At 47.7% G+C, this 17,250-nt stretch overlaps 1 pseudogene; it reads left to right on the top strand.

Annotated features, from left to right (window-relative positions):
- Nucleotides 1-5,766: 5,766 nt before the first annotated feature.
- LOC120572544 lies at nt 5,767-15,621 on the top strand (annotated as a pseudogene).
- Nucleotides 15,622-17,250: the final 1,629 nt, after the last annotated feature.

Here is a 17,250-nt window from a genome sequence, read left to right as displayed (position 1 = left end):
CCATCTCTCCCTCCTCACATCTCTCCTCCTCCCCTCCTCTCCACCCCCCTCCTCCTCTCTCCTCTCCTCCTTCTCTCCTCCTCTCTCCTCCCTCTCTCCACCCTCTCTCTCCTCCTTCTTCCCTCCTCTCCCTCCTTCCCTCTCCATCTCTCCTCCTCTCTCTCCCTCTCTCCCTCCTCCCTCTCCATCTCTCCCTCCTTCTCATCCATCTCTCCCTCCTTCTCTCCATCTCTCCCTCCTTCTCGCTCCATCTCTCCTCCTCCTCTCCGTCTCTCTCCCTCCATCTCCACCCTCCTCCTCTCTCCTCCTCTCCTCTCTCCCTCCCTCTCCCTCCTCTCCTCCTTCTCTCCCATCTCTCCTCCTTCTCCCTCTCCTCCCTCCTCTTCCTCCTCCTCTCCATCTCTCCCTCCTCTCCCTCCCTCCTCCTCCCTCCCTCCTTCTCTCTTCTCCCTCCTCTCCATCTCCTCCTCTCTCCTCCCTCTCTCTCCTCCTCCCTCTCACCCACCGGCCGCTCTCTCCTTCTCCCGTCTCCTCTCTCTCCTTCTCTCCACTCCTCCCTCAGTCTCTCCTCCTTCTCTCCATCTCCCCCTTCTCTTGTCTCTCCCTCCTCCACCTCCATCTCTTCTCCCTTCTCTCCCTATCCTCCTGGTCCGTTCTCCTCCTCCTTCCTCCTTCCTTGTGCCTCTCTCTCCTTCTCCTTCTCCTCACCGTCTCTCCACTCCTTCGTCCATCTCTCTTCTCCTCTCTCCTCCCTTCTGTCTCTCCTTCCTCCTCTGTCCTCCTCTCTCTCGTCTCCTCTCTCCTCCATCCCTCTCCTCCTCCTCTCTCCTTCTGCCTCCGTCTCTCCTCGCCTCCCTTCTCTCCTCCTCCTCTCCCCTCTCTCCTCCTTCTCTTCCATCTCTCTCCTCTTTCTTCTCCTCGTGTCTCTTTCTCTCTGCCTCCCTCCTCCTCCTCCTGGGCCTCATCTCTCTCTCCTTCTCCTCCTGGGATCCTCCTCTCCCTCTCCTCTGTCTCTCTCCTTCTTCCTCCCTTCTCATCCTCATCCTCGTCTCCATCATCCTCCTCCGTCTCATTCTCCGTCTCTTCCATCGGCTATGGATCCGTCTCATCGATATGGGGTCAAATCTCATCAAGTCTCATCGACCTAATAATAAACCTGTGATGTGATGACCATATCTCCCATCTCTCCCTCCTCTCCCTTCTCTTTATCCTCTCCCTCCCTTCTCTTCCATCTCTCCCTCCCTCTCCTTCTAGTCCATCTCTCCTCCTTCTCTCCCATCTCTCCCTCCTTCTCGTCCATCTCTCCTCCTCCCTCTCCCATCTCTCCCTCCCTTCCTAGTCCATCTCTCCCACCTTCGTCCCTCTCTCCCCTCCTTCTCGTCCATCTCTCCCCTCCTTCTCGCCCATCTCCCTCCTTCTAGGTCTCCATCTCTCCCTCCTTCTCATCCATCTCTCCCTCCTTCTCTCTCCCATCTCTCCCTCCTTCTCTCCCCATCTCCTGCCTCCTTCGTCCATCCTCTCCCTCTCCTTCTCTTCATCTCTCCCTCCCTCTCCCTTCTCTTTTCCATCTCCCTCCTTCTCTCCCATCTCTCCCTCCTCGTCCATCTCTCCCTCCTCCTCTCCCATCTCTCCCTCCTTCTCTTTGTCTCCCTCCTTCTCTCCCATCTCTCCCTCCTCCTCTCCCATCTCTCCCTCCTTCTCTCCCATCTCTCCCTCCTTCTCTCCCATCTCTCCTCCTCCTCTCCCATCTCTCCCTCCTTCTCTTCCATCCTGCTTTGTTAACGTTTAGAGAAACGTTGAGTCAGCAGCAGTGTTCACACCCTACGGGCTTCTCTCCATCTTCAGCCGTGCAAAATTTTTGGTGTTTTCATCTCCGGAGAGAGAACTGAAGCAGCATAAAGAGCCTGTCGCGTTGTTGTGTTATTATAAATCTCTCGCTGCGCGCGCCGATAAGTCTCGGTGACGCAGACAGAAGGCCTCGCTGGACCTCCTTCCCGCTCAGCAGAGGTCACAGGCTCTCCTCATCCATCTCCCTGAGCTATCTGCAATCTCCAAAATCACTGAATTATTGCTCCTGTTTGGTGCTTTCTGGAGTTATTTGTATTTTTGATTTATACTTTACACACACACACAGATACACACACAGATACACACACACAGGGAGACACAGACGCTCACATACACAGGCACACTCATGCACAAACACACATACAGACACACACACATATACACTGCGTCACACACACAGATGCACACACACACACACAAAGACAGACACACACACATGCACACAAACACATATACACAGGCACACTCATGCACAAACACACAGAGACACAGACACACACTCAGACACAGATACACACACACACTCAGACACACTCAGACACAGATACAGACACACACAGACATACACACATACACACAATGCGTCACACACACAGACACACACACACGCACACAGACACACACATACAAACACACATACACACAAAAACAAACACACAGACACACGCATGCAAGCACACACACAGACTCAAACACACAGACGCCACACACACACGCGCATGCATGCCACACACACGCACGCCACAAACACGCGCATGCACGCCACACACACACAAACACGCACGCGCACGCACACACACACACAATACACACACACACACTCACAAACAGAAGTTAAAGTACATCTGTAGCTGACTGAGTCCGTTTTAGAGGGATCACCAAAGTTGTTGGGATTAGGTCCTCTGGAGGGGAGGGAGGGGGGGAGGGGCTGGGGGTGGGGTGGGGGTATGTGGTGCGGTTTTTGTCCGCAGGGACACACTGAGAAACACCGGGGATGTAAAAAATGCCCCCAAAACTTTATGGAGGTCGACATCCGTCACTGTGTGGCCTCCAGTTTTGTTGTTAATGTTGCAGAACTTTTCCCCCCCGAGATGAATTATGAGCATTATGGTGTTACATTCTGTTGCTTTGCCTCTGCAGGCGGACTAATCTGAACGGAGAGGTGGAAGAAAGGGATCTTAAAACGAGCACATTTGTTTTCATACAATGAAAAATAATAATAATTAAAGCTGCGAGCAGCGATGGACGGGCCCTCGCGCCTCTGCGCGCGTCGGGGTTACCGGCGGACGCCGCTCCTTGCGACCGTGCATTTGTGCGGCACTCAGACGCCGCAAACCGTCACCACTGAAAAGGGAACTCCCCGCCGAGTTAAACGATAGCTCACACAAGACTCTACGTCATACGGTTCATTAGCTGTGAAAGGGGGCGTGGCTAAAGCATAGGGGGCGGGTCCAACCATCACCAATAAAAAAGGAAGTCTCTGCTGAGTTCAACGATAGCTCACACAAGACTACCTTAAACGGTTCAAATGTTATGAAAGGGGGCGTGGCCTGAGTAAGTGGGCGTGGTCATATTATAGGGGCAGGCTCAGTATCAAATGTAGACCACATATTATAAGTTTCATGTAAATCGGATGATGTTTGTCATATAAGGCAGATTTCCTGTGGCCGGGGGGGGCGCTATGACCAAAAGTCAATTTTGGCCTGTAGGTGTCCTCAGGCCTGGACCCTTGTCCATCGTGACAAATTTTCGGGCGAATACGACAAGCGTACACTCAAGTTACAACAACTTCTTTGGTCATCGCTAAACACTCAAAATGGCCGCCACGCCACGCCCACACCGTCTGACGAAAAGTTTTTCTTTTAATAACTTTTCATCGTTAAGGTGTTGGGATGGTACAGACCAAGTTTGAAGTCCATCGGATGAAATCTCTAGGAGGAGTTCGTTAAAGTATAGCACCTTGACTTTTAGGCCTACTTCCTGTTGCCACTAGGGGGCGCTATGACTTTAAGTAAATATCGGCCTTTATTTATCCTCAGGGTTGGACTCTTATGAATCCTGAAGTTTCGAGGTAATCGGACAACGATGCTCGAGTTACACCCACTTCCTGTTTCGGCGAAACGCGCGCAAAATGGCCCGCCCACGCGGCCACGCCGTTACGAAAAGTTTTTCTTTTAACAACTTTTCATCTTTAACATCTTAAGATGGCACAGACCGAGTTTGAAGTTGATCGGATGAAATCTCTAGGAGGAGTTCGTTAAAGTACGACATGTGGAAATGGCCAAAATCGCACTAATTTCGAACTTTGAAATCAAAATGGCGGACTTCCTGTTGGGTTTAGTGTATAGCTCTAATGAATTTTTTTGTACATCTTGACATGTTACATATGTGTACCAAGTTTCGTGAGTCTACGTTAAACGCACTGCAGGGGCTCAATTTTCTTAACTTTCTAGGGGCTAGCGAGGCCATTTTTTGCGCCTATTCCGAAACCCTTAAAATACGTAAATTGTCACCAGACTTGATGCCGCCAAAATTTGGTGAGTTTTTGAATATGTTAAGCCCCTCAAAAAGCCAATTCATTTGACGGGAAAAAGAATAATAATAGAAAGAAAGAAAGAAAGAATAATTCCTTCAGTTTCAATAGGGCCTTCGCCGCTGTCGGCGCTCGGGCCCTAATAATAATAAAAAAAAGTGATTTCTCTCGTTTCGAAGTGAAACTGCTGCTTATTAATAAACCTGACAGTGAAGAAATGGAGCCCAAACACACTCTCATCGCTGCTCAGGAGGGGCTGATACACACCGAGACAACACGTGTGTGTTTATGTGTCTTAGAGGGACGTCACCAAGACAACATGCGTGTGTTTATGTCTTAGAGGGACGTCACCAAGACAACACGTGTGTGTTTATGTGTCTTAGAGGGACGTCACCAAGACAACACGTGTGTGTTTATGTGTCTTAGAGGGACGTCACCAAGACAAGACGCGTGTGTGTTCATGTGTCTTAGAGGGACGTCACCAAGACAACACGTATGTGTTTATGTGTCTTAGAGGGACGTCACCAAGACAACATGCGTGTGTGTTTATGTCTTAGAGGGACGTCACCAAGACAACACGCGTGTGTGTTTATGTCTTCGAGGGACGTCACCAAGACAACACGCGTGTGTGTTCATGTGTCTTAGAGGGACGTCACCAAGACAACACGTGTGTGTGTTCATGTGTCTTAGAGGGACGTCACCAAGACAACACGTGTGTGTTTATGTGTCTTAGAGGGACGTCACCAAGACAACACGCATGTGTTTATGTGTCTTACAGGGACGTCACCAAGACAACACGCGTGTGTGTTTATGTCTTAGAGGGACGTCACCAAGACAACACGTATGTGTTTATGTGTCTTAGATAGGACGTCACCAAGACAACACGCGCATGTGTGTGTGTTCATGTGTCTTAGAGGGACGTCACCAAGACAACACGTATGTGTGTTTATGTGTCTTAGAGGGACATTACCAAGACAATACCTGTGTGCGTTTGTGTCTTGGTGACGTCCCTCTAAGACACATAAACACACACACGTGTTGTCTTGGTAATGTCCCTCTAACACGCGTGTGTGTGTGTTCATGTGTCTTAGAGGGACGTCACCAAGACAACACGTGTGTGTGTTAATGTAATGAAGAAGGACTGTGGTTGGCTGCTCCTCGACAGCTAGCTAGACTATCTGGTCAATACATCTGTACACCGGTTATTTGATTTGTAAAATCTTTAATCAGATAATTCAAGATGGCCGCCACAGAACCGGCACGACAGCTGCGGTGTCGGCCGTTTAAACATCTTCAGCTGGCTTCACCTGCCAGTGGGACTTCCAGTGGACTGGCAAACTTAGCCTCCCAGCTGGTCCGACATCCCTGCCGTCAGAGGGGTCATGATGACGGCTCCTGGCAGTCCAGTGGCTCGCGGTTCGGGGTCCCACAGCGACACGGTTTTTCTGTCTCCTATCTCCGGTGCCCATCACCTCAATGAAAGTGGGAATATGCCCCGGAATCTAGCAGACGACCACGCCGATATGCACATGTCAGCAGCCTTTAACAGCGAGACATCGGTTGGTCAGATGACGGAGGATAAGGCCATGGACTTTAAATCGGACTTTAAATCAACTTTTAGTAAGAAAGGTTTACATTTCCTACATCTTAATGTTAGAAGTCTGCCACCAAAAATTGAGGAAATTAGACAACTGGTGAAAAGATCAGAGGTCGGGGGTTATCCGTTTAACGGAAAGTTGGTTAGATGAAACTATAAGTGATGAGGAAATTGCCATTAATAATTACCGTATAGTTAGGAATGACCAAAATAGAAAAGGGGGCGGGGTTTGTGTATATGTGCGCTCTGATGTGGCTTTTAATTGTAGAGATGACATTGCTAGTGATTTAGAGATTGTTTGGTTGGACATATGTTTACCAAAAACAAATCCTATTTTATTGGGGGCTTGCTACAGACCGCCAGGCCATCCCACCTTCTATGATAAGTTAGAACGGCTTCTCTTGAACTTTTCAGACAAAGAGAGCTCAGAGCTGATATTAATGGGGGATATGAATACAAATGTGTCGGGCTGTGCTCATCATTCTGGCAAAATGCTGGAGGATCTGTGTCACTCTTTTGGTCTTGAACAGTTGGTAACAAAGGCCACCAGGATAAGCAAGACTTGTGAGAGTATTATTGATTTGATTTTAGTTTCAGACAAATCTAAAATATCTCAAAGTGGTACTATTACTTATAGCATAAGTGATCATAATATAATTTCTGGTAGAAAAACCTTTTGCTCTCACAAGACTGTACTATCCAGATCATTTAAACATTATTCCCAGGAAACTTTCAAGATGCTGGTTGATGATGTGGATTGGTCCCCTGTGGTAAATTGTTCATGTGTTAATATAACATGGTCACAGTTTAAAGACAATTTTTTAAACATTATAAATAAGGTGACCCCTCTCAGACAGATAAGAGTTAAACAGCGTTCTAGTGCATGGTTTGACGAAGTTATACATGATGCTATTAAAACCAGGGACAAAGCACTTAAAACTTTTAATAGAACAAAAAATCATGATGATTTTATTTTATATAAGCAAGCAAGAAATAATACTCAAGATCTTATTAGAGATGCAAAATCAACTTACTATAAGAATGATATATTAAATAATAAGGATAACCCAAAAAAGTTGTGGAAGACCTTAAAAGAATTGGGGGCCGCTAAGACAAATGCCAAGAATCCAGGAAACACAGGACTAAAAATTAAGGGCTCCCTTAATTTTAATAAGAAAGAGGTTGCTAATTATTTTAATATATATTTTACTGCTATAGCAGAAAAGCTAGTTTCAAATCTTCATCCTTTCCTGTGGGTTATTTAACATAGATAGGGTGAAATCTTTCTATAATAAACTTGGAGCACTGCCCAATTCATTTTCCTTACAGAAGGTTGAGGTAGGGGAGATGGAAAAAAAGCTCTTACAGCTAGGCTGCTCTAAGGGCCCTGGGCTAGATGGAATATCCCCTCGGTTTTTACGTGATGCTGCTGCCCAAATAGCTCCTTGCATCGCCCATATTTTTAACCTGTCTGTTGAATTGGGTGTTTTTCCCAATGACCTCAAGAGGGACAAGGTAGTTCCCCTTTCTAAAAAGGGAAACAGCCATGATCCTGGTAACTACAGACCAGTATCTATTTTGTGCACAGTCTCAAAAAAATTTGAAAGTTGGTTAATGAGCAATTTAATGAACACATGAATAAAAACAACTTCATGTTTAAATTCCAATCCGGTTTTAGGAAGTCACAGTCCACTGAATCATGCCTGTTGTATTTAACCGACACCATACGCAGGGAAGTAGATAATGGAAATCTCTGCGGAATGGTGTTATTGGATCTTCAAAAAGCATTTGATACGGTCAATCATGACAGACTGATTGCCAAACTGGAGGCCTTGGGGGCAGACAGCTCCACCTGTGGGTGGTTTAGGTCTTACCTATCAGGGAGGGAACAATTGGTGGTTTTAGGGGGGAGTACTGTCTGACCCTAGTGTAGTTGAATGTGGCGTTCCACAAGGAAGTATCCTCGGGCCATCCTTATTTTTAACATACATTAATGATATGGCAGACTCCTGTTCATGTGAACTATTTTTGTACGCTGATGACTCAGCACTTTTAATGTCTCATAAGTTGTTTATGAGACATTAAAAGTGCCGAGTCATCAGCGTACAAAAATACTCCACACTAGAGAGTACCCTGAGCTCAGCGCTATCTTCTGTAAACAAATGTCTGATTGACAATATGCTGTCACTACATTTTCGTAAGACAGAGGCCATCTTGTTCGGTTCAAAATACAGATTGAACAGATGCTCGGAATTTAGGGTCATTTTGAATAATGTTGCGGTCAGTGCAAAAACGTCAGTAAAATACCTGGGTTGCATCGTAGAAAACAACTTGGATGGCAGGAATATGGCCAATAAGGTTTTGAGTAAAGTCACGGGGCTCACAAAGTTTTTAGCCAGAAATTCAGATTTTTTAGAAAGGTCAACAATGATCATCTTAGCTAACGCCTTAATTTTAAATCACTTTGAATTTGCATGTACCTCCTGGTTTGAAGGCCTAACAAATAGACTCAAAGGGAGGCTGCGAACAGCACAGAATAAATTAATAAGAGTAATTCTGAATTTGGGCCATAGGTCTCACATAGGTAGGTCACAATTTGTTGAGCTCAACTGGCTCCCTGTGGAGTCTCGTGTTACCATGTTAAGACTGACCATGATTCAGAAAATATTGTTTGGTAGTGTCCCAATTTTTTTGTCGTGTCTTATAACTAAGGTAAAGGACACACACGATATTAATACTCGTGGCAGCATATCTGACCTGTGTCCTTATAAATTTAAGACAGTGTTAGGGAAAGGAACATTTGCCTATATGGGGGCAGTTCAGTGGAACAAGTCAGATCATCATATTAAAGTCATTTCCAGCCTGAACTTGTTTAAAAAGAGCATCAAGGTCTGGTTACTAGAGATGGTTGCGGAATAGATTAAAGGGCAAGTTACTATTTATATTTAAGAAAAATGTTTTTACGTTATGTCATTGAGTATCTTGTCTTGTCCTGATATGTGTTGAGGACCACAATGGAAATAAGTCTTGGACTTTATTGTGTTTTTATCCTCGATTGTATTTGATGTCCTTTTGTCATGTGTAGGGCACTCTCTTACAATTAAATAAAATAAAATAAAATAAAATCAATGTGTCTTAGAGGGACATCACCAAGACAACACGTGTGTGTGTTAATGTGTCTTAGAGGGACATCACCAAGACAACACGTGTGTGTGTTAATGTGTCTTAGAGGGACATCACCAAGACAACACGTGCGTGTGTTAATGTGTCTTAGAGGGACATCACCAAGACAACACGTGTGTGTGTTAATGTGTCTTAGAGGGACATCACCAAGACAACACGTGTGTGTGTTAATGTGTCTTAGAGGGACATCACCAAGACGTCCCGGCAGCGTCTGAGAGGACTTCTCTATTTTCAGAGGGAGGGAAAAAGGCCCAGAGGTCTTCACTTCAAAGACCAGTTAGATCCCAACATCAGAGAGAAGACTAAAGCCTCTCTCCCTGTCTCTCTTTCTTTGTCTCTCTCTCTCTCTCTCCCTCCCTCTCTGTCTCTCTCCCTCCCTCTCTGTCTCTCTCCCTCCCTCTCTGTCTCTCTCTTCATCTCTCCCTCCCTCTCTCCCTCTCGGGGCGGACGTCTTCCAGTAACATCCAGGATTTGGAATAATTGGAGGATATTATTAATGCCTCTCTCTCTCTCTCTCTCTCCGTTTCTCCCTCCCTCTCTCTATTTCTCCCTCCCTCTCTCCCCCTCTCTCCCCCTCTCTATTTCACTCTCCCTCTCTCCATCCCTTCCTCTCTCCCTCCCTCTCCCTCAGGAGAAGTCTCTCTCTCTCTCTCTCTCCCCTCTCTCTCCCTCCCCCTCTGTCTCTCCCTCCCTCTCTGTCTCTCCCTCCCTCTCTGTCTCTCTCTCCCCCTCCCCCCCTCCCTCCCTCTCGGGGCGGATGTCTTCCAGTAACATCCAGGATTTGGAATAATTGGAGGATATTATTAATGCCTCTCTCTCCCTCTCCGTTTCTCCCTTCCTCTCTCCCCCTCTCTATTTCACCCTCTCTCTCTCCATCCCTTCCTCTCTCCCACTCTCTATTTCACCCTCTCTCTCTCCATCCCTTCCTCTCTCCCTGTCTCTCTCCCTCTCTTAGGAGAAGTCTCTCTCTCTCTCTCTCGGGAGAAGTCTCCCTCCCTCCCTCTCTCTCCCTCCCTCTCTCTCCCTCCCTCCCTCAGACGTCTCTCGGGAACATCCAGGATTTGGAATAATTGGATATTATTAATGCCTCTCTCCCCCTCTCTATTTCACCATCCCTCTCTCCATCCCTTCCTCTCTCCCTCCCTCAGGAGAAGTCTCTCTCCCCTCTCTCTCCCTCCCTCTCCCCCCCTCCCTCCCTCTCGGGCGGATGTCTTCCAGTAACATCCAGGATTTGGAATAATTGGAGGATATTATTAATGCCTCTCTCTCCCTCTCCATTTCTCCCTTCCTCTCTCCCCCTTAGGAAAAGTCTCCCTCTCTCTCTCTCAGGAGAAGTCTCTCTCTCTCCCTCCATCTCTCTCCCTCTCCGTTTCTCCCTCCCCCTCTCTATTTCACCCTCTCTGCATCCCTTCCTCTCTCGGGAGAAGTCTCTCTCTCTCTCTCCCTGTCTCTCTCCCTCCCTTAGGACAAGACTCCCTATCTGTCTCGGGGGAAGTCTCCCTCTCCCGGGAGAAGTCTCTCTACCTCTCTCTCTCTCTCTCTCTCTCTCCTCTCCCTCCCTCTCTCCCTCTCTCTCTCTCTCTCTTTCTCTCTGTCTCTCTCTCTCTCTCTCTCTCTCTCCCTCCCTTAGGACAAGACTCCCTATCTGTCTCGGGGGAAGTCTCCCTCTCCCGGGAGAAGTCTCTCTCTCTCTCTCTCTCCGTTTCTCCCTCTCCCTCTCTATTTCACCCTCTCTCCATCCCTTCCTCTCTCCCTGTCTCTCTTAGGAGAAGTCTCTCTCTCTCTCTCCCTCTCTCGGGGAAGTCTCCCTCTCCCGGGAGAAGTCTCTCTCTCTCTCTCTCTCCCTCCCCCTCTCTATTTCACCCTCTCTCCATCCCTTCCTCTCTCCCTGTCTCTCTTAGGAGAAGTCTCTCTCTCTCTCTCCCTCCCTCTCTCTCCCTCTCCCTCCCCTCTCTATTTCACCCTCTCTCTCTCCATCCCTTCCTCTCTCCCTGTCTCTCTTGGGAGAAGTCTCCCTCTCTCTCTCTCTCTCTCAGGAGTCTCTCTCTCTCCCTCCCTCCCTCCCTCTCCGTTTCTCCCTCCCCCTCTCTATTTCACCCTCTCTCTCCCCATCCCTTCCTCTCTCCCTGTCTCTCTCCCTCTCTTAGGAGAAGTCTCTCTCCCTCTCTCTCCCTCCCTCTCTCTCCCTCCCCCTCTCTATTTCACCCTCTCTCCATCCCTTCCTCTCTCCCTGTCTCTCTTGGGAGAAGTCTCCCTCTCTCTCTCTCTCTCTCTCTCTCAGGAGGTCTCTCTCTCTCTCTCTCTCTCTCTCCCTCTCTCGGGAGAAGTCTCCCTCCCTCCCTCTCTCTCCCTCCCTCCCGGGGCAGACGTCTCTCGGGAACATCCAGGATTTGGAGTAACTGGAGGATGTGATTTTAAATCCCATGCAAACCCACCACGTCTCATTAGTGCAGCAACAACTCGGCACAAACGTGTGATGTGATCCGACGGCTTTTCTTCTTCCTCTCCTATTTTTTTTTGTGTGAACCTTTTTTTTTTTCGGAGGACTTTTTCTCAGAGCTTTGAGGATGTAGGATTAGACCAGCTAGCGTGCCTCATTAGATGTCCCACGGGAGCGCGTTCACGGTGAAACTAGACAAAGTTCCTCCGTACGGTACAACGCCAGACCTGCCAGTAGCCGATGTGGAAGCTAACAGCTCAGGCACATTCATCAAGACCGGCTTGAGAGGAAGGAGAGGATGCACATTAAAAAGAGGAGAGAGGGAAGATGGAGAGAGAGAGAGAGATATAGAGAGAGACAGAGAGAGAGGGAGATACAGAGAGAGAGAGAGAGAGAGAGAGAGAGAGAGAGAGAGAGACAGAGAGATATAGAGAGAGAGATAGACAGAGAGAGAGAGAGAGGTCAGACAGGAGAGAGAGAGAGAGAGAGAGAGAGGAGATAGAGAGAGAGAGAGAGAGGAGAGAGGGACAGAGAGAGAGAGAGAGAGAAGGAGATAGAGAGGGAGACAGAGAGAGAGAGAGGACAGAGGGAGAAGAGGGAGAGACAGAGAGATAGAGAGAGAGAGAGACAGAGAGAGAGTGAGAGAGAGAGAGAACAGAGAGAGAGAGAGAGAGAGAGATAGGAGAGAGATAGACAGAGAGAGAGAGATAGACAGAGAGAGAGAGAGAGAGGGTAGAGAGAGAGAGAGGACAGAGAGATATAGAGAGAGACAGAGAGATAGAGAGAGAGAGAGGACAGAGAGAGATATAGAGATAGAAGAGAGAGAGAGTATAGAGAGAGACACAGAGACAGAGAGACAGAGATATAGAGAGAATAGGAGAGAGGAACAGACAGAGAGAGACAGAGAGACAGAGAGAGCAGAGATATAAGGAGATAGACAGAGAGACAGAGATATAGAGAGAGACACAGAGAGACAGAGAGAGAGACAGAGGACAAGTATAGAGAGAGAGACAAGACAGAGAGACAGAGGAGAGGACGGAGAGAGAGGACAGAGATAGGAGAGGATGGACAGAGAGAGAGACAGAGATATAGGGGAGAGGAGGAGAGACAGAGATAGGGAGAGACACAGAGAGACAGAGAGACAGAGAGAGATATAGAGAGAGAGAGACAGAGAGAGAGACAGGGATATAGAGAGAGAGAGACAGAGACAGAGAGACAGAGAGAGAGGCAGAGAGAGACAGAGAGAGAGACAGAGAGACAGAGAGAGAGAGAGAGAGAGAAAGCGATATAGAGAGAGAGAGACAGAGACACAGAGACAGAGACAGAAAGAGAGAGAGAGACAGAGAGAGAGAGGGAGAGAGAGACAGAGAGAGGCCGAGAGAATAAACATGACGAAAGATATGGGAGAAATGAAAAAAATGGAGCTGCACAAATGGTTTACAAAAATAACTTGTGTGTGTTTGTGTGTGTGTCTGTGTGTCTTTATGTGTGTGTATTTGTGTGTGTGTGTCTTTGTGTGTGTGTATTTGGGTCGTTGTGTGTGTATTTGTGTCTTTATGTGTGTGTATTTGTGTGTGTGTGTGTCTTTGTGTGTGTGTATTTGGGTCGTTGTATTTGTGTCTTTATGTGTATTTGTGTGTGTGTGAGTCTTTGTGTCTTTATGTGTGTGTGTTTGACAAAGACAGACACACTCCACAGAACCATAAATCACACTGTCTCTTTCTCTCTCTCTCTTTCTGTGTGTCTCTTTCTTTATGTTTCTCTCTCTTTCTCCTTCTCCCTCTCTCTCTCTCTCTCTCCCTCTCTCTCTCTCTCTCCCTCTCTCTCTCTCTCTCCTTCTCCATCTCCTTCTCCCTCTCTCTCTCTCTCTTCCCCTCTCTCCCTTCTCTCTCTCTCTCTCTCTCCCTTCTCCTCTCTCTCTCTCTCTCTCTCTCTCCTCTCTCTCTCTCTCCTCTCTCTCCTTCTCCCTCTCTCTCTCTCTCTCTCTCTCTCTCTCTCTCTCTCTCTCTCTCTCTCTCTCTCTCTCTCTCTCTCTCTCTCTCTCTCTCTCTCTCCCTCTCCCTCTCCCTCTCTCTCTCTCTCTCTCTCTCTCTCTCTCTCAGTGCGCTCGGAAACCATATCTGTAAATGATCTCGCGGTAAACAGACGCCCATATCGGCTCAGGTAGTTGCGATCGGGACGTCCGTGGTAATAACGTCACGTTACGGACTCACAAGTTCACCTTTTAGATCCCAAATCAATCAGACGTCTACGAGACCGAACATTTAACTCGTTTTTGAGCTCATTTCTTCAGATAAAGACACAATAAGAAGGATCAGACACTCCGAGCCTCCAGCTGTGAGTCTGTGTGTTTCTTCAGAGAGCGAGACGGCAGGGCGTCCACGGAGACGCCTGACTGGAAGATGAACTCCCAGCGCGCAACGAGACACACACACACACACACACACACACACACACACACACACACACGGAGAGAGAGGCACATGAACTTAATGAGGCTGAAATAAATGAAATGAAAGAGTGAAAGAAAGAGATTATGAAGAACAGAATGGGGGGAGGAAGGGTTTTAAAGGGAAGCTGGTTTTTGCTGACGGAGACACAAAGAGTGGAGATAACGGAGAGAAGATCTGGTGCTGACACACACACAAAGACAGACACACACATACAGACACACACACACACACACACACACACACACAGAGAAAGACACACACAGACACACACACAGAAGACACACAGACACACACACACACACACAGAGAAAGACACACACAGACACACACAGAAAGACACACAGACACACACACACACACAGAGAAAGACACACAGACACACACAGAAAGACACACACAACAACACACACACACACACACACACACACACACAGAACAACACACACAGACACACACAGACACACACACAGAAACACACACACATACAGACACACACACACACACACACACACACACAGAGAAAGACACACACAGACACACAGAAAGACACACACATACAGACACACACACACACACAGAAAGACACACACAGACACACACAGAAAGAACAACACACAGAGACACACACAGACCACACAGAAAACACACACATACAGACACACACACACACACACACACACACACAGACACACACACACACAGAAAGAAAGACACACACACACACACAGAGAAAGACACAGACACACACACACACACAGAGAGAAAGACACACACAGACACACACACAGAGAGAAAGACACAGACACACACACACACACAGAGAGAAACACACACAGACACACACACAGAAGACACACACACACACACACACACACACACACACACACACAGAAAGACACACACGAACACACACAAAAGACAAAGACACAGACACACACACACACACAGAGAAACAGAACCCCACAGAAACACACACACAAAGAAGACACACACACACCACAACACAAGAGAACAGGACACACACACAGACACGCACACACACAGAGAAAGACACACACACACACACACACACAGACACACACAGACAGACAAAGACACACACACACACACAGAGACACGCACATGGCGAGGCGAGGAGGAAGAGAAGAGGAAGGAAGACATCGTTAACCTCTGTACTAAACTAGGGTCTCCTGACCTTTGACCTTGGCCGGTCTCTGTCCTCAGAATATAATCTGACTAACACAGCTACCGAGACTCTGGAAGACAAGAGAGGAGGAGAGGAGAGGAGGAGAGAGGAGGAGAGGAAGAGAAGAGAGGAGGAAGAGGAGGAGAGGAGGAAGAGGAGGAGAGGAGAGGAAGAGAAGAGAGGAGGAAGAGAAGAGAGGAGGAGAGGAGAGGAGAGGAGGAGAGGAGGAAGAGAAGAGAGGAGGAGAGAGAGAGAGGAGGAGAGAGAGAGGAGAGAGGAGAGGAGAGAAAGGAGAGGAGAGAAAAGAAGAGGAGGAAAAGAAAAGGAGAAAGAGGAGAGGAGGAGAAAGAGAGAGAGAGCAGGAGAGAAGAAAGAAAGAGAGAGAAGAGGAGAAGAGAGGAGAGAGAAAATTAGAAGAGGAGGAAGAGGAGAGAGGTTTGGTTTTTAAAGTCCCTTTATTGGACCATTTCCAGATAAGATTCACAGTCACAGAAAATCAACAGACACAAACAAAGAAAGAAACCGAAAAACTAAACAAACAAAATACTATCAATACAAACTTTGTGCTTTTTCCAATCAAAAACTAACCACCAACTCGCCCTCCTCCCCCACAGAGCATAACACTCCCCTCACAGCCCACAAACCACTAAAAACAGCAGATTGTCCATCATCTTGTAGTAAGCATGTTCCACCCTCAACGACCGGGCCTGCGACCGCCTTCCAGCACCGTGTAACTGGCTCCACACTTCCAGCTCCTTGAGTCCGGTTTGCGTAAGCCAGATGGCCAATTTTGCCGTTGCAAACAAAAAATTTAATAAAATGTGAACTGTCTTTTGTTTGTGTTTTGTGTATTCGACCAAAATGAACAAGTCCAAAGAAAAAACCTCTCCAAAAACCCTGAACCCACCTTTTAAGAACACCCAACAGATCTGCCAACCGAGGACATTGTACAAACAAATGTGCTAGTGTTTCCACCTCATGACAAAAATACATCCCTCCTGCTTTTCCGGGATCGATGGCTGTCTGTATCTGTTAGTAGCTATAGCCCCATGCACAATCCTCCACTGAAGTCGGCTGCCCGCTTTTCAACGGGCAACTTGTAGCAAGGAACGCCCAACTGGCTTTCGGGGAGCATCAGGACCAAAAACTCTGTCCACCTCGACTCCTTCAGCTCAGCCAAAAAACGTATATTCAGCAGAACCTTTATGCAGGTATAATATAACTCTTTCTTCCCTGCATCTTGAAACTTGCCCAATTGAGGGGTTGAGAAAGACAGTAGCTGGCCTGCCTCCTCCTGCCATTCCCCCACAGATGGGGTGATGGTCAGAGAGGGAAACTGTACTCCCATCCGTCACTCCACTGCGCCCACAGTGACCGATTCTCTACCAGAGTTCGCGGGTGGACCCAGGGCAGCACAAACTTCTTTCACCACCCTGTCGATCAACCTACTAGAGGTGATGTTGCTCCTCACTCTTAGCACATCAACAGAGATTGCAGTCATCTTCATCAGGTGACCCAATTTAGTACAGCCAGCCTCTCTGAGACTGGCCCTCAGGCTGGCTGACTGCAATGTTGAGTCCCCCGGAGAAGTTGTTGAAAAACAACGGTTCTTCAAAAAGCCACATTCCTGGAGTTTCCTTTACATCCCGAGAATATTGGAGTACCTGCCACCCCGCAGCACAGAGTTGTAGAACGATGTCAACCCATTAAAGGTCCACATCCTCAGTTCTTAAGAGGAAAAGCTGCTTATCGTTATCCCAGACGCCCAGCTCTCCTCAGCAGCAGTCGGGCTGTGTCCAACCAGCTGGGGCCACACTTGTACAATAGTTTTTGAGCAGTCTGAAGTCTAAAGGAGGCAATTCTTGATTGAATATCCACCAGCCCCTGCCCCCTTCAGCTACAGGCAAATATAAAACTGATGCCCGAACCCAGTGTCGCCCGACCAAGAAGAAATCCACGATGGTTCTCTGAACGTCCTCCATCAGGCCTCTTGGTGGCACGATGGCAATA

Source organism: Perca fluviatilis, chromosome 14, assembly GCF_010015445.1.
Source record: "Perca fluviatilis chromosome 14, GENO_Pfluv_1.0, whole genome shotgun sequence".
NCBI lineage: Eukaryota > Metazoa > Chordata > Actinopteri > Perciformes > Percidae > Perca > Perca fluviatilis.
Note: the sequence above shows the minus strand (reverse complement) of the source record. Positions and strands in the feature narration are given on the sequence as shown.